Below are 19357 nucleotides of genomic sequence, written 5' to 3'. Positions count from 1 at the left end.
TGAAAAAGAATTCAGAATAATGGTAATAAAGATGATAAAAAACCTTGAAAACAAAATGGAGAAAATACAAGAATCAGTTAACAACGACCTAGAAGAATTAAAGAATAAACATATGGACACAAATGACAGAATTACTGAAATTAAGAATACTCGAGAAGGAATCAATAGCAGAATATCTGAAGGAGAACAAATCAGTAAGCTGGAAGATAAAGTGGTGGAAATAAACTTCTCAAGAGCAGAATAAAGTAAAAAGAATGAAAAGAACTGAAAACAGTCTCAGAGACCTCTGGGCCATATCAAACACACCAACATTCAAATTATAGGGGTCCCAGAAGAAGAAGAGAAAAAGAAAGGGTATGAGAAAATTTTTGAAGAGATTATAGTTGAAAATTTCCCCAACATGGAAAAAGAAACAGTCACTCAAGTACAAGAGGCATGAAGAGTCCCATACAGGATAAACCCAAGGAGAAACACACCAAGACACATACGAATCAAACTAAGAAAGACTAAACACAAAGGAAGAATATTAAAAGCAGCAAGGGAGAAGCAACAAGTAACATACAAGGGAAACCCCATACGCTTAACAGTTGATCTTTCAGCAGAAACTCTGCAGGCCAGAAGGGAATGGCAGGATATATTTAAGTACTGAGAGGAAAACATCTACAACCAAGATTACTGTACCCAACAAGGATCTCATTCAAAATTGATGGAGAAACAAATAGCTTTCAGACAAGCAAAAGTTAAAAGAATTCATTACCACCAAACCGACTTTACAACAAATGTTAAAGGGACTTATATAGCTAAGAAATACAAGAGAAGAAAAAGAGCCACAAAATCAACCCCAAACAATTAAGAAAATGGCAATAGGAACATATACATCAATAATTACTTTAAATGTAAACGGATTAAATGCTCCAACCAAAAGACACAGACTGGCAGAATGGATACAAAAACAAGACCCATATATATGTTGTCTATAAGAAACCTGCTTCAGACCTCAAGACACATATAGACTGAAAGTGAGAGGATCGAAAAATATATTCCATGCAAATGGGAAGCAAAAGAAAACTGGAGTAACAATCCTCATATCAGAAAAAACAGACCTTAAAGAAAATTACAAGAGATAAGGAAGGACACTACATAATGATCAAGGGATCAATCCAAGAGGAAGACATAACAATTGTAAATATCTATGCACCCAACGTAGGAGCACCTCAATATATAAGACAAACACTAACAGACATAAAAGAAGAAGTTGACATAACACAATAATAGCAGGAGACTTTAACACCCCACTCACACCAATGGACAGATCATCAAATCAGAAAAATAATAAGGAAACACAAGTCTTAAATGATACATTAGATAGATGGATCTCACTGATATCTTCAGGACATTCCATCCAAATGCAGAAGAATATACCTTCTTCTCAAGTGCACATGGAACATTCTCCAGGATAGCCCACATCTTGGGTCCCAAATCAAGCCTCAGTAAATTTAAGAAAATTGAAATTGTATCAAGCATCTTCTCCAATCACAATGCTATCAAACTAGATATCAATTACAAGAAAAAAACTGTAACAAACACAAACACATGGAGATTAAACAACACAGTTCTAAGTAACCAACAGATTACTGAATAAATTAAAAGGGAAATCAAAAGATTTCTAGAAACAAATGACAATGAAAACATGACAACTATAAACCTATGGGATGCAGCAAAAGCAGTTCTAAGAGGGAAGTTTATAGTAATACAATCCTACCTCAAGAAACAAGAAAAACATTGAATAGACAACCTAACTTTATACCTAAAACAACTGGAAAAAGAAGAACAAAAAACACCCAAAATTAGTAGAAGGAAATAAGTCACAAAGATCTGAGCAGAAATAAATGAAAAAGAAATGAAAGAAACAATAGTAAAGATTAATAAAACTAAAAGCTGGTTCTTTGAGAAGACAAACAAAATTGACAAACCATTAGCCAGACTCATCAAAAAAAAAGAGAAGAATCAAATCAACAAAATTAAAAAGGAGAGGTTACAACAAACAATGCAGAAATACAAAGGATTATAAGAGACTATCATGAACTATTATGAACTATTATTATCCAATAAAATGGATAACCTGGAAGAGATGGACTGATTCCTAGAAAAGTTCAATCTTCCAAGAATGAACCAGAAAGAAATAGAAATTATGAATAACCCAATTACAAGCACTGAAATTGAAGCTGTGGTCAAACATCTCCCAAAAAACAAAAGCCCAGGACTGGATGGCTTCACAGGAGAATTCTATCAAACATTTAGAGAAGAGCTAATGCCTATCCTTCTAAAACACTTTCAAAAAATTGCAGAGGAAGGAACACTTTCAAACCCATTCTACAAGGCCACCATCACTGTGATACCAAAACCAAAGAAAACACACACACCAAAAAACTACTGGCCAATATCTGATAAACATAGATGCAAAAATCCTCAACAAAATTTTAGCAAACAGAATTCAGCAACACCTCAAAAAGCTCATACACCATAATCAAGTTGGGTTTATTCCAGGGATGCAAGGACTCTTCAATATACACAAATCAATCAATGTGATACACCATATTAACAAATTGAAAGATAAAAACCATATGATAATCTCCATAGATGCAGAAGAAGCCTTTTACAAAATTCAACACCCATTTATGATTAAAACTCTTCAAAAAATGGGCATAGAAGGAACCTGTCTCAACATAGTAAAGGCTATATATGATAAGTCTACAGCAAACATTCTCAATGGTGAAAAACTAAAAGCATTCCCCCTAAGGTCAGGAACAAGACAAGGGGTGTCCACTTCCACCACTATTATTCAACATAGTTCTGGAAGTTCTAGCTATAGCAGAGAAGGAAAAGAAATAAAAGGAATCCAGATCAGAAAAGAAGAAATAAAGCTCTCACTGTTTGCAGATGATATGATACTGCACATAGAAAACCCTAAAGATAGTATCAGAAAATTACTAGAGCTAATCAGTGAGTTTGGCAAAGTTTCAGGATACAAAATCAATACACATAAATCACCTGTGTTTCTATATACAAACAATTAAAAATCACAAAGAGAAATTAAGGAATCAATACCACTCACCATTGCAACAAAAAGAATTAAATATCTAGGAATAAACTTTCCTAAGGATAAAAAAGAACTGTACACAAAAAATTTTAAGACACTAGTAAAAGAAATCAAAGATGACATAAACCGATGGAGAGATATTCCATGTTCCTAGGTAGGAAGAATCAATATTGTGAAAATGACTATACTACCAAATGCAATCTACAGATTCAATGCAATCCCTACCAAATTACCAATGGCATTTTTCACAGACCTAGAACAAAAAATTTCACAATTCATATGGAAACACAAAAGAACCCAAATAGCCAAAGCAGTCTTGAGAAAGAAGAATGGAGCTGGAGGAATCAACCTTCCTGACTTCAGATTATACTACAAAGCTACAATCAGCAAGATAGTATGGTACTGGCACAAAAACAGAAATATAGACCAATGGAACAAGATAGAAAGCCCAGAAATAAACCCATGCACCTATGGGTACCTTATTTTTGACAAAGGAGGCAAGAATATACAATGGGGCAAAGACAGCCTCTTTAATAAATGGCACTGGGAAAACAGGACAGCTACATGTAAAAGAATGAAATTAGAACACCTCCTAACACCATACACATAGATAAACTCAAAATGGATTAAAGACCTAAATGTAAGACCAGAAACTATAAAACTCTTAGAGGAAAACAGGCAGAACACTCAAAGACATAAATCAAAGAAAGATCCTCTATGACCCACCTCCTAGAGTAATGGAAATAAAAACAAAAGTAAACAAGTGGGATCTGATTAAACTTAAAAATTTTTGCATATCAAAGGAAACTATAAGCAAGGTGAAAAGACAACCCTCAGAATGGGAGAAAATAATAGCAAATGAAACAACTGACAAAGGATTAATTTCCCAAATATACAAGCAGCCCATACAACAATACCAGAAAAAAACAAACAACCCAATCAAAAAGTGGGGAAAAGACCTAAACAGACATTTCGTCAAAGAAGACATACAGATGGCTAACAAACACATGAAAAGATGCTCAACATCGCTCATTATTAAAGAAATGCAAATCAAAACTACAATGAAATACATCTCACACCAGTCAGAATGAGCCATCATCAAAAAGTCTACAAACAATAAATGCTGGAGAGGATGTGGAGAAAAGGGAATGCTCTTGCACTGTTGGTGGGAATGTAAACTGATACAGCCACTATGGAAGACAGTATGGAGATTCCTTAAAACACAAGAATAAAACCACCATATGACCCAGTAATCTCACTCCTACACATATACCCTGAAGAAACCAAAATTGAAAGAGACACATGTATCCCATTGTTCATTGCAACACTACTTACAATAGCTAGAACATGGAAGCAACCTAGATGTCCATTGACAGATGAATCGATAAAGAAGTTGTGGTACATATACACAATGGAATATTAGCCATAAAAAGGAATGCATTTGAGTCAGTTCTAATGAGGTGGATGAACCTAGAACCTATTATACAGAGTGAAGTGAGTCATAAAGAGAAAGATAAATACTGTATTCTAATGCATATATACAGAATCTAGAAAAATGGTACTGAAGAACTTATTTACAGGGCAACAATGGAGAAACAGACATAGAGAATAGACTTACAGACAAGGGGAGACGGGAGGAGAGTGTGAGATGATGTACAGAAAGAGTAACATGGAAACTTACATTACCATATGTAAAATAGAGAGCCAACGGGAATCTGCTATACGGCTCAGGAAACTCAAACAGGGGCTCTGTATCAATCTAGGAGGGTGGGATGGGGAGGGAGATGGGAGGGAGGTTCAAAAGGGAGAGGATATATGTATACCTATGGCTGATTCATGTTGAGGTTCGACAGAAAACAGCAAAATTCTATAAAGCAATTATCTTTCAATTAAAAAAAAAAAAAGGTTCTGCCAACTTGATCATAAACCCCCGCACAACCTGAAGACACATAACCATAAACACTGAGGATCAAGCTCGATTCTCCTCAAGGAAACAACTTCTCTCTGGAGTGTGGTTCATTTGAACAGGACCCAGGGCCTCCTCAGCCCAGTCTCACAGTGCAGAAGACAATTATACCCTGTGTGCTGACATAGATGCTATGGACAGTAAGGCTCCATCATACTTCAAGCTGCCCAACAGGGAGGTGGGTGGACCAACACCTTCCATCAGCAATTGAACAGCAAGCTAAGACCAAGCACAATTTTATACAGTACTGATACAACTGCACAGAGAACACACAATATGGGTCAAACAGAGTCCTACTTTCTCTGCTGCATAAGCCACAGAAACATCAGCTCAATTATGCTTCCAGAAACTAGATAAACTCAAGCTGCCATTCTTCACTGGGTCTACACGGAACTCTATTTCTCATGAGCATGGGGTTTCCAGGGGGTTATTCATTTTTCTTGTTTTGTTTCCAATTTATTAACCTGGAAAACCAGCCTAGTACTTCATGCCTCTGCCATACCTGAAAACTACTAACAGCCCCCTCCAGAGAAAATTTAGCAGACAGATGAGGCTACAGTCATTATTTGAAGCTTTTAAGTTCCATTAACATTCATTTACTTTAAGTATATGAATGCATGTAATCTCTCAGAACTTCACAGATAGAAAAAGTCAGTCTCACTCAGTCGTTTGTCTCGTTCTCCGTCTCTCCTTCCATCTCTCAGTCTCCCGTTCTCTCTCTCGCTTGTGAAAGCACCACTTAGACTGAACTCTAGGCACAGATACTGCCACCCTGCCACCACAAAGGCAGGAATGCCGACACAGCGCACATGAGCACTTGGGGGTGGATACTCATGGGATACCAACCACCTTTCACAGCTATCTGGGCCTGCAGGGAACTCGAATGTCTGACTCAACATTCCCGAGCCAAGCGTCTCCTTCTGGTCAAGAAACCGTGCTCAGAGTGCAGAGTCAGCCTCTTCCTTCCCTCCTGGAACCGTGGACTTCTGGAGTGGAACAGAACACTGTCCAACACCCCTATTTTAGAGATGAGGAAACTGAAGCTCTAGGCAAGGCCAAGACCAGAACTGGAACCCTGGCACTGAGGTCTCCAGGCACTGAGGCTAATGCTCTTTTATTTATTTCTGGTTAGAGTAACCCCCTCAGCAGCCAAGAGTTTCACCCTACCCCACCCCCAGCAGGGACTGGTGTCCATCAAATGTGGAAAGCACAGGCGCCCCACCTCACCATGTCCTCCCCTAAGCTCCTCTCTCCCCTCACTGGGAATTCCCATGGTATTTTATCCCCACCTGTGTTGCAGGATGGGGTACATCACTTTTTTCTTCTCCTGAATTCTTTCTCCATATCAATTGATGGTGGCAGTGAAGGGGCAAGACTAAAACCAGGCTGAAAGTGAAAGTGGCTTAGTCGTGTCCGACTCTTTGCGACCCCATGAACTATGCAGTCCATGGAATTCTCCAGGCCAGAGTACTGGAGTGGGTAGCCTTTCCCTTCTCCAGGGGATCTTCCCAGCCCAAGGATTGAACCCAGGTCTCCCACATTGCAGGCAGATTCTTTACCAGCTGAGCCACAAGGGAAGCCCAGAACCAGACTACCTGGTTCCAATCACTAACTGTGTGATTTGGACAAATACATAGCATTCTGTGTTTCAATGTTCTAATGTTCTTGTCTACAAAATGCAGACTATAACACCTACTTTCTAGGACTGGTGTGAGGATTCAGTGAGTGAATACTTAGACGGCATTTAGCACAACACTGGTCACATTACAAGCATTTATCATGACCAAGGAGACGGTGGTGTAAGTTGGAGCTTTGGATTGATTCATCTTTGAGGCCCAGCATTTGACTATGAGGGATGGTGTCCATATGGTTAGTCCCTATATCTCCAGCACAGAGAGGATGCTAGGTTAAAAAAAAAGTTGAATGAATGAATCTAGCACAGTATACTGCTTATAACAGATGCTCCATTAACGATCACTGAACAAATATGTAGATTTCCAGAATTCACAGACTCACTTAGGAGTGTCACCGGGAAAGTTAATTAGTAGATAAATTCAGATCTGCAGGCACCAAAATTTTCTATTGCTCTAAGACTTTTCCCTGAGCAGCTGCCTTAAAAAGTGTAACCGAAGTACAGCTCTCAATTTCCAAGCACTCTCTTGGTACACAATCACCCACTGTTTTGTGACAATGTCCTCCATTGTGCCTTATGGGTGTGCTGTGCCAAGTCGCTTCAGTCTTATCTGACTCTCTGTGACCACCATGGACTGGAACCCACCAGGCTCCTCTGTCCATGGGATTCTCCAGGCAAGAATACTGGAGTGGGTTGCCATGCCCTCTTCCAGGGGATCTTGCCAATCAAGGGACTGAACCCATTTCTCTTATGTCTCCTGCATTGGCAGGTGGGTTCTTTACCACTAGCGCCACCTGGGAAGCTCATGCCTTATGGGCTTGATATACAATTGTTAGTGGACATTTTCCTGTTTTTATCTAGGCTTTGAAAAACAAAGTTCCCAAAACCCTCTGCTGGTACGTATCTCTGAGGGCCCACTGAATTAAAATATCTTAATAAAGGAAGCCAACAAAAGATAACAGTCTTGAATCAGAAACCCAGATCTGGAACCCTATAAGTGGGTTTAGGTGCTTATACCAGAGAAAGTTCTACAGAAGGGGTGGGTCTGGAAGCCAGAGAACATTAGGAGATGGCATTGGGGATGACACAGAACGTATCTGGAGCTTCTCAAATAAAAGGCACTTTGTAAGAACAAAATATGTTAGTCACCTTGGAAGCTTGAAGTGAAACCTGGTCTTGAACAAACAAACACTCAGTTGACTGTTGGCCAAAATGCTTAGCTGGAGACTTTTACTGTCTGGGACGCAAATCTACCTGAAGCTTAGCCAGACAGTACCTGGGATGTATGGGAGGGGACCCCAAGGGCCATCGAGAGGCCGAGGAGATGCCGGGTTCTTCTGAGAGGTGGCACGCCCTGGGCCCCTGCCCAGCGAGGGCCTATCTCAGGAAGCAGGTCCTCCTTGCCAGCCCAGATACACCTGACCTGCTGTGACCTCTCACTCCATGACCTCACGACAGCCACACAGGGGTGAGGAGAAAGGGGGTAACGCAGATGCCCCAAAACAAGAAAGTACCTGGAAGCTCCACGGAAAGAATTTGTTTTTCTAAACACTCCAGTTTTTTAAGTATATGCAAATTCTCTGGTAGATGAACAGAGTGAAGAAAGTACCTCTTTCAGGGCTTTGGGGCTAAAGCCAGAGAGAAACAGACTAGCATGAACTACCACTCAAAACTTCTCCCCTGAGCCAGGGGGTTCCCAGAATTTTTACCCACAGACTCTGACACTCTGGCACCCACACTGCCATCCTGCCTCCCCTTTTGGGAACCTTTTGTTCCTGTTCCTAAGGAGCTAGGGGGTACTAGCTAGCTCCACCCATGTGCATCCACAGAGGCTCCTGCTGAAGGGTGCTGGTACCTGGCTGGCTGGCATGCATTTACACACATCTGCTCCTGAAAACCATGGAGCAGGTGCTGTGGGCCAGGCAGACCAGTCTCTGAGTCCTGGTTCTGCCATCTTTTCTCTGTTCTGAGACTCAGTTCCTTCATTAGAAACTGAAAACCATAGTGACTTCCCTGGTGGTCCAGGGGTTAAGAAGCTGCCTTGCAATGAACACGGGTTTGATCCCTGGTCAGGGAACTATTATCCACATGCCAAGGAGCAGCTAAGTCCGCACACCACAACGAGAGAGTCTGGCACTGCAACAAAGAGATCCTGCATGATGCAATGAAGATTCCATGTGCCACAGGTAAGACCCAATGCACCCAAATAAAGATTTAAAAAAAGTAATTGAAAACTGTAATTTGTCTCCATAGTTGTCTCGCACATCAAGACAAGATTTACTTAATTTACTTGTTTAGTTGCCTAGTCGTGTCCGATTCTTTGTGACCCTATGGACTGTAGCCTGCCAGGTTCTCTGTCTGTGGGATTTCCCAGGCAAAAATACTGGAGCGGGTTGCCCTTTCCTTCTCTAGATCACCTTCCTGACCCAGGGGTTGAACTCACGTCTCCTGTATTGGCAGGTGGCTTCTTTACCACTGAGCCACCAGGGAAACCCAAGACAACGTTTATAAAGCTTAACAAGTAAAGGTCATTAATCATCTTTTTCTTATAGATTACTAACATTGAGAAAAGGTGTGGGTGGGAACTCCTCAAAGCCTCCTACTGCCCTCTGCAATAAACTTCCAAATCCTTCCCAGCCCAGGAGGCTCTGCTTGGCCTTCCTCACTGCACTCTCTTCAATACACTCCATTCTTTCCACCTCTGAGCCTTCAAGCATGCTCTTGCTTGCATCTGGTGTGGCCTTACTCTCTTCAACCCCAAGAACTAGCTGAAAAGGCTCACTCTTGGAGGGGCAGATCCCAGACTCCCTTAATCCCAGTACATGTGTCATGACATTCTACTGTTCTCACTTACAGCACTTAGCCCATTTATAACTATGTACTTCTGTTTACCACCCCTTCCTCTCCCAATAAGCTGGCAAATTCCCTTTGGCCAGGTGCTGGGCCCTGGGATTCATTCACTGCTGTATCCCCAAAACTTGGTAGATGCCTGGCACCAGCAAGGTCTTCTCATAATATCTGTTGAATCAATGGGTTGCAGAATTGAAACGTGAAGAGCCAGGAGGAGCCAGGAGCTGTAAGTAGTTCTCTGACAGCCCTCAACACCAGGCTGGGAAGCCAGCAAGTTTCTTTTTTATTCAGAAATCCAGAAAAACAAGTGCCAGCTCATTATCAGAAATGTTAAATCATCCCCAAGTCACTCAATGGAGAACTCCCTTTTCTAGGCTCCGAGTTCCACTGACCCAGGCCTCTTGGAAGGCTGCCAGAGCTCCAAACAATGCAAATGCCAGTAGGGTGTAGAAGGGTGATAAGTAAGGAATTTCTTAAAAGGTAGTGGGCCTGGCACAGGCCACTGTCTTTTTGATGGAATGCCCTTTAAACACTGTCATGTCCACCTGGGTCCCCATCCTGGGAAATTCCAGGCCTGGTTTCTGTTTTCTCAAATACTCAGCACACCTGTCTGGGTGAATGTTTTAGAATATGTTTAGAAACACAGAATGTCTGTGTTTTATTACAGCTAGGTTAACAATCTCAGTACTCTGAGATGATCGACACTTATTCCAAAATAAACATCGTAATTCATTCTAATAACGTGAGTCAATACCAGTATCACCACCCCCAGTGAGTATTAGATCATCCAGTGAAAGCAATGGTTGAGGTTTAAAGGTTATAAACGGAGGCGGAGGGGGGTTCCCATGTTCACTCCATCAGCAGGCAGAGACAGGCAGTTCTTTGCAAGGGCCTTGTATCCAGGAGCACCACGCTACAGAGAGCACAAGCATATGTGTGGGTCTATTCCAGGAGGCAGGCGTGGGGGTGGGGAGGTGGGCAGAGAGGGAGGGGCACTCACTGAGTTCTGAGTGGTTAGAACCTGGATTTCTGTTCTAAATCCTGAGTGCAGCACTAACAATCTGTTGACTTTGGGCTGGTTATTTAATCTCACTGAGCCTTAGCTGTCTCCTCTGTAAAATAGGAGAAACAATAACTACAATATGAGGTTGTTGGGAAGATTAAATGAGCTAAAAAAAAAAAAAAACAAAAAAACCTAAAGTCCTTCAACTAGTGTTGCAGAGAGTAAACCTATGTAAGCGTTTGCTATCATTATTTAAGGTTTAGGAGATCAGACACATCTTTATTTCACTTCATTTCATCAAAGCCTCAAGCCAATCCTTCCAGATTGATAGAGTTATCCCCTTCTCACAGATGTAAAAACTGAGGCTCCTGAGGATTAAGTAGCTAATTCAAAGCCAGACAACTAGGAGATGGCAAGACCAGCACTTGAACCAAATCATCATACTCGTTATCATCATCTTAACCACCATTTCCTGGAAGCCAGGTGGGACACTGAGCACTTCACAGCAACTATCTTAGCAAATACTCAAAACCACTCTCTAAGGAAAGAACTATAACTATTTCATACAGATGAGGACATAAGGTTGGAAGAATTAAATCTTGGGCGAGGTCACATTGTTAGTTAATGAATGAAGTGAGAGCTTGATCCTAGTTCTGACACCAAAACTCACAGTCTCTTCAAATCCTGACTGTCTAGTATTTGTCATAGATCTTGTAACTTCACTTGAAATCATCCACATGCTTGAATTCATATTAAATGTAAACGACACTAGCCTTGTTAAGTGAAGTCCAGGAATGGCTCACTCCATGAAGGGGCCTGCTGTCCTGAATAACAAGGAGTTAGGATATGCCCAAAGAAAAGCCTAGCTTTCCACCTGGTTCCTTCTAGAAGGCGTGGTTTGGGGTCACTGATAGCAATTGGGGAATGTGTTAAAATGAAGCATGAGGAGCTCTTAGTCATTAGAGTTTATCTTTTGGGAATTAGAACACAAATATTTTCTCATGTAAATCATCATCTGCTCCCTGCTCTTCTACCATGGAAAGGTTTTCCTTTCCTCAGCAGTATGTGACTGCCCTACTCAGCTAAGCGTGACTCTGAAAGTATCTACCAAGTCGCTCCATCCCCGCAACTATTTTCTGTCCCTAACCTGTATCATGGAGATGACATAGAGAAGGGCCAATAGCAACAAAGATATAGTGAGATATACAAAGATGTAGTGACGGTGACTTTTCATGTTTTATTAAAATAGTAACCAACCAACAGCTGGTGCTCACTTTGCAAATTACCTAGACCCTCATGTTGACCCATTCATTAGTTTGATAGGAAACTATGTTGTTGCTTGCTTTATTGATTATGCCAAAGCCTTTGATCACAACAAACTGGAAAATTCTTCAATAGATGGGCATACCAGACCACCTTACCTGCCTTCTGAGAAATCTGTATGCAGATCAAGAAGCAACAGTTAGAACTGGACATGGAACAACAGACTGGTTCCAAATTGAGAAAGGAGTACATCAAGGCTGTGTATTGTCACCCTGCTTATTTAACTTATATGCAGAGTACATCATGCAAAATGCCCGGCTGGATAAAGCATAAGCTAGAATCAAGATCGCCGGGAGAAATATCAATAACCTCAGATATGCAGATGACACCACCCTTATGGCAGAAAGTGATGAAAAACTAAAGAGCCTCTTGATGAAAATACAAGAGGAGAGTGAAAAAGTTGGCTTAAAACTCAACATTAAAAAACTAAGATCATGGCATCCGATCCCATCACTTCATGGCAAATAGATGAGGAAACAATAGCAACAGTGAGAGGCTTTATTTTTTTGGGCTACAAAATCACTGCAGATGGTGACTGAAGCCATGAAATTAAAAGAACGCTTGCTCCTTGGAAGAAAAACTATGACAGACCTAGACAGTATTTTAAAAAGCAGAGACATTACTTGGCCGACAAAGATCTGTCTAGTCAAAGCTACGGTTTTTCCAGTAGTCATGTATGGATGTGAGAGCTGGACCATAAAGAAAGCTGAGCACCGAAGAATTGATGCTTTTGAACTGTGGTGTTGGAGAAGACTCTTGAGAGTCCCTTGGACTGCAAGGAGATCATACCAGTCAATCCTAAAGGAAATCAGTCCTGAATATTCATTGGAAGGACTGATGTTGAAGCTGAAACTCCAATACTTTGGCCACCTGATGTGAGGAACTGACTCACTGGAAAAGACCTGATGCTGGGTAAGACTGAAGGCAGGAGAAGGGGACAACAGAGAATGAGATGGTTGGATGGCATCACTGAGTCAATGGACATGAGTTTGAGCAAGCTCTGGGAGTTGGTGATGGATAGGGAAGCCTGGTGTGCTGCAGTCCATGAGGGAAGCCTGGTGTGCTGCAGTCCATGAGGTCACAAAGAGTTGGTCATGACTGAGCAACTGAACTGAACTAATGTTGTTGCTGATGAACTGAACTGATGATGTTGATGGATGTAAAATACATCCACCTCTTTATGACCCCATGGACTGCAGCACACCAGGCTTTCCTGTCCTCCACTGTCTCCTGGAGTTTGCTCAAACTCATGCCCATTGAGTTGGTGATTCTATCTAACCATTTCATCTTCTGCCGCCCTGTTCTTCCTTTGCCTTCGATCTTTCCCAGCATCAGGGTCTTTTTCAGTGAGTCGGCTGGGCCAGTGGAACTCAGAGCCGCTGAAATTGAAACCCCAAAATATAGTTTAAAGGAAAATGACTACTCAGCAAAACAAATAACAAAGCAACAGATTACTAGACAGCACTCTAAGTGAAGTATAACACAAAATTGCCTTGCTGGTTCTATAGAAGCAGATCCCTTGTTAGGGCATCATGCCCCTTCAGAGGGCCAAGGAAAGATCGCCACAGAGTAACAGCATCCCAGACTCAACAGCTCCAGAGGCAGGGAGGATGACTAAGGGGAGGAGAGAGGGTGGCAAGCTTGTCCCGGCCAACTCAGTGTTAAAATCTCTGCCCACAGTTTGGTCTGTGGTGGGTTTTAGATAAAACACAATGAGAAGAATTCAACCCATAAAGTCTTGTTTTGACAAACTTTCCAGCACTGGGTAAAATACATCGATTAATTGAAATGGCAGTGATTACTCACCTTTTACTACAAGACTCAAGTTTGGGGGGCAGGGGAAAACACTTGTCACTGAGTATTTGACGCACCACAGAGTTTTCCTTGAAACAACCTTCCTTCCTTCCAACTTTGGACTCTCTAGATGGATGAAAGGAAGCCCTTTGTATGAGACTCAACTGACTCTGCCCAAAGATAAAAGAAAATAGGACTTTCAGAAACCTGCAGTAGACCTAAAAGCTTCTACATGACAAAAATTTAGCAAAAGTATAAACCTTATCTTTTTAAATTTCATCTTGCCTCAAACCCCCAAAAAAGAAGAATCATAGAAGGAGCTGGTGATTCAAACTTCAAATCCTAAATTTAAGTCTTAGATACTGAATAAATATTGAACTTTTTTTTAATAAAAGGAGACAAGAATTTAAGAGTCTCATTAGGCAAGTATCAGGGATAGTGCTGTAAAAGCACTTGATTTTTATATCAACATTAAATCACTATTTATAGTATTTCTACTGTTTAATCTAAAATAAACAGTGTTGCTGCTACTGTCAAGAGGATAGCCAGTGACACACACAGTGGAACCAACGTGAAAGATTCAGGATGCCCCCACTGACAGCTGCAGGATGTAGGTTTTCCCTTCCCCAAATGCCTGACTTCTTGGTCATCTAAGAAGGATTCATTGTCCCTAGGCCAAGAGTCAGTAGCAAAACAGGTACAACAGGAGCACAGCCCAAGGATGCTGACAGCACGAAAGTCACGTGTATGTGCCCATGTCAATTCTGAAACCCTGTAAACAGCCCAGCTACAGGGGAGCTCATATGTATATATGTGTATACACATATGCATGTGTGTGTGTATATATATATTGCAGTGGAATAGAGGAAGTCTCAAATTTAAGGACCGCTTTATTTTGTCATTCCTATCACGTGCAGTAAAACTGTATTCCAGAGCCATTAATAAACCCTACTGAGCCGCAGGCTGGTGGCCTGAAATTCCAGACCTCAAAATACACAGTGACCGAGGAGGAGGAGTACAAGCCCCTCTCCTGGGCAGGAAAAGAAAAAGGGAACAGAGTTGCAAGGGAGACAACTGCTGGACACTCTCTTCACTGTGGCTGTACTAAATCAACAACTGTTGAACACAGATCACCACTGCAGTGGCTAATAACTGCTACCAATGGAGCAGCAACCTGGCCTGCCAGGCATTTGATATACATTATCTCATTCAGGACAGAGCTACTACTTTCCCTCATTTCACAAGAAAGAAAACAGGGGTTCAGGGAGATCATGCAAGTATCACAGAAGGGACAGAATCTGAATTTGGGCCCAGGTTTGATGGGCTCCAAAGCTTGAACTTAAATTTCTTCATTATGCAAAACCACAATTCACTCTTCTTGGACCCTCTGGAAGCCCTCTCTTCTCCTAGGCTGTCGTTTGTTTCAAATCCACCTTTCTTATCTGCCCCACACATGCAGTAGAAATCTGTGCCTTGTCCAGGGGGCCTGGTTGCTGAGATTAGAGCTATCTGCCCCCAGCATATACCCTAGGTTGAGAAGAGGGTAAATTCTGTGCACTCCTAATATCCAAGGTAGAGTTACTCTTCCTTGGATATGGGAAATCTCAGATAGGGGGCTTTTAGCAGGAACAAACCCGACCCTGCAGCAAGCACACCTAGCTTCACCCTTAAAGCAGCAATCCCAGGAGTTGTCAATGGGTTTACTGGATTCCCTTCACTTAACTTTCAATGACAGTAACAGAGGCATTTCCCAGAAAGCAGAACCAACAAGGCATCATGACCTGGCAAAGCTTCTGTGTTTCACAATGTGCCAAAAGACTGTGTGCACAGCTGAGGCAGTATTCCGGTGACGCTGCCAAGTCCTGTCTCATTTCCCTTCTCTGCGTCTCGGGAAACCGGAGGGAGGGCCCCTGCCCCTTCCCCAGGGCCACGCGGGGCACTGGGTACAGCCGGATCTGTCTGCAGGCTGGACTCTTATCAAAGCCCCTGCCCGCCTTTCCACCCTCTCTTGGCAACCACTCTTTGGTCGTTGGTGCTCAACCCTGCCCACACAGTGGAATCAGTTGAGAAGTGTAAACGATACAGACCCCCGCCCCCTCCACTCCCCCACGGGTTCTGATGGATCCAGCCTGGGCATCTGAACTTTACAAGCACCCCAGCTGATTCTACGGTGCAGGCAAGGCTAAGACGCTCTGTCCGGAGCACCGTGGGATAAACGATTCCCCTATCGCTGAAGTTCACCCCCCTGAAGTTTCGTGGCGTTCCACAAACCCCGGGTTTCTCCCCCTTGCTCCACCCGGAGCTCTTCCAGCGCAGCTTTGAATTCTGCCCGCTCGCAGGACGCCGCCTCTCTGCGCCTCCTCCGCCGCGGCCCCCAGGACCCCCAGAAAACGTGTGCCCCGCGCGACCCTTCCCTGCCGCTAGGACTTACTTGGCCGCCCGGTGTGCAGACCTCGCGGTATTGGGGGGCCAGAGCTGGAGTCCGGTGCGCCGGGAGCGCGCGGGCGGGAACTCGGAGGTTGTGGGGCGCCGGGCCCGGAGCGCGCGGCGCCCGCAACTTCACCCGCTGCAGGGAAGGTACAGCCGCCGCGCGGGCCGGGAACGCGAACTGTCCCGATCGTAGCGACGGCCGCGCCCAGAACCTCCGCGGCCTGCGCGAAAAGGCCGAGGCGCGGCCCGGGCGAGCGAGGCGGGCGCGGGCGGCCGGCAGAGGCTGCGCGCAGAAAGTGGCCCTGGGCAGTCGGGAAGGGCAGTCCCTGCCTCCGCAGAGTGGCCAAGCCACCGCGCGGGCAGGCCTGAGAGCTCACCTAGAGGTGACGCATTGCCTGCTGGTGCTGCCAGCTCGGTCCCGGCCGCTGCGAGCTCAGGCCTGTCCCGCTAGAAGTGCTAGCCCAGCGTCTGCAACCAGAGGCAGCTGCTTCAAAACACGACGATGGAAACGCCTGTTGGAACACGTGCTCCCCCACGAAACTCCTGTTAAACACGTGACACGTGCTCCCGGATGAAAAGCAGCTCAAAACAATCAAACCTTTTACAACAGAGCATATACTTCGATATGGGCTTTTAAAAAATCTAAGGTTTTCTTCCTGCCCTTAAATCTCTTCTTGGCGGTGTACATGGTACACTGTTAACGCTGTGATGACCTGTCAGGGAATTTATAACTTGCTAGCTAATACATTTCCCAGTAAAATGTTTTTTTAACGCTTTAAATGGAAGTCTACATAAGGCATAACGATGCTATAAATAAGTTTCACAGTGAATAAAGTGCATTCAATCATGTGACCCCATGTGCTCATGAATATTTAGATTCCCAACAGAAGCCTTCTCAGAAGGCTGCCTTCTGAGAAGTTTGTTCATAACTCAAAAGTGAAATTTGCAAACGTTAACACTGGTGGGAGACGTGCAAACTTGTCAAACCTAATATAGAGACGCTAAAGATACCAATTCTCCTTCATGTAAGTTTATCCTTACATGAACTTCTGGTAGAAAAATTGCAAAAATTTGTCCTTTCTTCTAGGATTCTGGATTTTATATTCCATATCTTTTAAATACTCACATTTTCTGTATCCTGCTTCTCTGGCTGCACTTTCAGTTAACTTCTTCAGTTCTTTCCATTAATCAGTTATTTTGGTGGTTATTTGAATCTGCTGTGTTACTGGTCTTTGCTAGGCGGGATAGTCCCTTCAGGCCCCCTATAATGTTCAAGTCCTACACCTGGAACCTGTGAATATGGCAAAGGAGAATTAAAGTGGCAAATGGAATTAAGGGTGCAAATCAGCTGACCTTGAGATGGAAAGATTAATCATGGTCTATTGATGTGGGCTGGGTGCAGTCACAAGGGCCCTTATAAATGGGAGAGGGAGGCAGAAGAAGGAGAGCTACAAGAGATAGCAACTTGAGAAGGACTGGGCCTGATGTTGCTGGTTTTAAAGAGGAGTGAATGGAGCTATGAGCCAAGAAATTGGGGGTGGCTTCTAGAAGCTGCAGAGAACAAGGAAATGCTAGTAGAGCTCTAGAAGGAATACAGTCCTGCTAACACTGATTTCAGCCCAGTGAGACCCATTTTAGACTATTGAACTCCAGAACCATAATAAAAACTGTGTTGCTTTAGGCCACTAAATTTGCGGTGACTCATTACAACAGCAATAGGCAACCAATGCACCATCCACTTAAGTTCTTAATTTCAACAATAATATATTTATTTTCTAAGAGTATTTTGGTCTTATTTCTAATTTTATTGGGTGTGTTTAATAGTCTCCTGTTCTCTGCTGATTCCACTGCTTCAAAAATTCATATATAGTTATTTTTACTTTTAATTAAACTTTTTATTTTGGGATAGTTGTAAATTCGCTAGAGTGAAAAAGTTGGCTTAAAACTCAACATTCAGAAAACTAAGATCATGGCATCCGGTCCCATCTCTTCATGGCAAATAGATGGGGAAACAGAGACTTTATTTTGGGGGGGGCTCCAAAATCACTGCAGATGGTGACTGCAGCCATGAAATTAATAGACACTTGCTCCTTGGAAGAAAATCTATGACCAATCTGGACAGCATATTAAAAAGCAGAGACATTACTTTGTCAACAAAGGTCCGTCTAGTCAAGTGAAAGTGAAGTCACTCAGTCATGTCCGACTCTTTGCGACCCCATGGACTATGTAGCCTGCCAGGTTCCTCTGTCCATGGAATTTTCCAGGCAAGAATACTGGAGTGGGTTGCCAATTCCTTCTCCAGATCTTCCTGACCCAGGGATTGAATCTGGGTCTCCCACATGGTAGGCAGACACTTTACCGTCTGAGCCACCAGTTAAGTCCTAGTCAAAGCTATGGTTTTTCCAGTAGTCATATATGGATGTGAGGGTTGGACCATAAAGAAAGCTGAGTGCTGAAGAATTGATGCTTCTGAACTGTGGTGTTGGAGAAGACACTTGAGAGTCCCTTGGACTGCAAGGAGATCCAACCAGTCAATCCTAAAGGAAATCAGTCCTGAATACTCATTGAAAGGACTGATGCTGAAGCTGAAGCTCCAATACTTTGACCACCTGATGCGAAGAACTGACTCACTGGAAAAGACCCTGATGCTGGGAAAGATTGAAGGCAAGCAAAGGGGACGACAGAGGATGAGATGATTGGATGGCATCACCGAGTTGATGGACATGAGTTTGAGCAAGCTCCGGGAGTTGGATCTTTAATATGTTGAGCCTTCCAAACTATGAACATAGTATACCTCTCCATTTATTTAGATCTTTGATATCTTTCATTAGCATTTTGTTGTTTTCAGTATAAGTCTTAACACTTTTGGTTAAATTTGCACTTAAGTATTTCCCTTAAAAAGTTATATACATTGTTGGTAAGAATGTAAAAGTGACAGGAAGGCCTGGCATGCTGCAGTCCACGGGGTTGCAGAGTCAGACACGACTAAGCAACTGAACTGAACTGTAAATTCACAAGCAACTGTAAGAGATAATGCAGAGACCCTTACACCTTTAACCCAATTTCCCTTCATGGTAACATCTTGCAGACTCTGAATGATACAGTCAAGATACAGAACATTTCCACCACTGCAATGAGCCCCCACGTTGCCATTACACCACACCATCCCCTCTTTAACCCCTGACAACCGCTAACCTGTTCCCCATTTCTGTACTATGTCATTTTAAGAATGTTACATAAATGGAAGCACACAGTATG

At 42.9% G+C, this 19357-nt stretch overlaps 1 protein-coding gene across 3 annotated transcripts in view; it reads right to left on the bottom strand.

Moving 5' to 3' along the window:
• Positions 1-16718, bottom strand: part of NOD1 (nucleotide binding oligomerization domain containing 1) — an 85240-nt gene extending 68522 nt beyond the window's left edge. For 2 of the 3 annotated variants that reach the window (XM_061165433.1, XM_061165435.1), the window contains exon 1: positions 16101-16317. The gene's annotated coding sequence lies outside the window, so the exon portion shown is untranslated. Of the gene's footprint in view, positions 1-16100; positions 16318-16476 lie in introns of those variants that run through there. The other variant, XM_061165434.1, reaches the window with a different exon arrangement.
• Positions 16719-19357: the final 2639 nt, after the last annotated feature.

Source organism: Dama dama, chromosome 18 (assembly GCF_033118175.1).
Source record: "Dama dama isolate Ldn47 chromosome 18, ASM3311817v1, whole genome shotgun sequence".
Classification (NCBI taxonomy): domain Eukaryota; kingdom Metazoa; phylum Chordata; class Mammalia; order Artiodactyla; family Cervidae; genus Dama; species Dama dama.
Note: the sequence above shows the minus strand (reverse complement) of the source record. Positions and strands in the feature narration are given on the sequence as shown.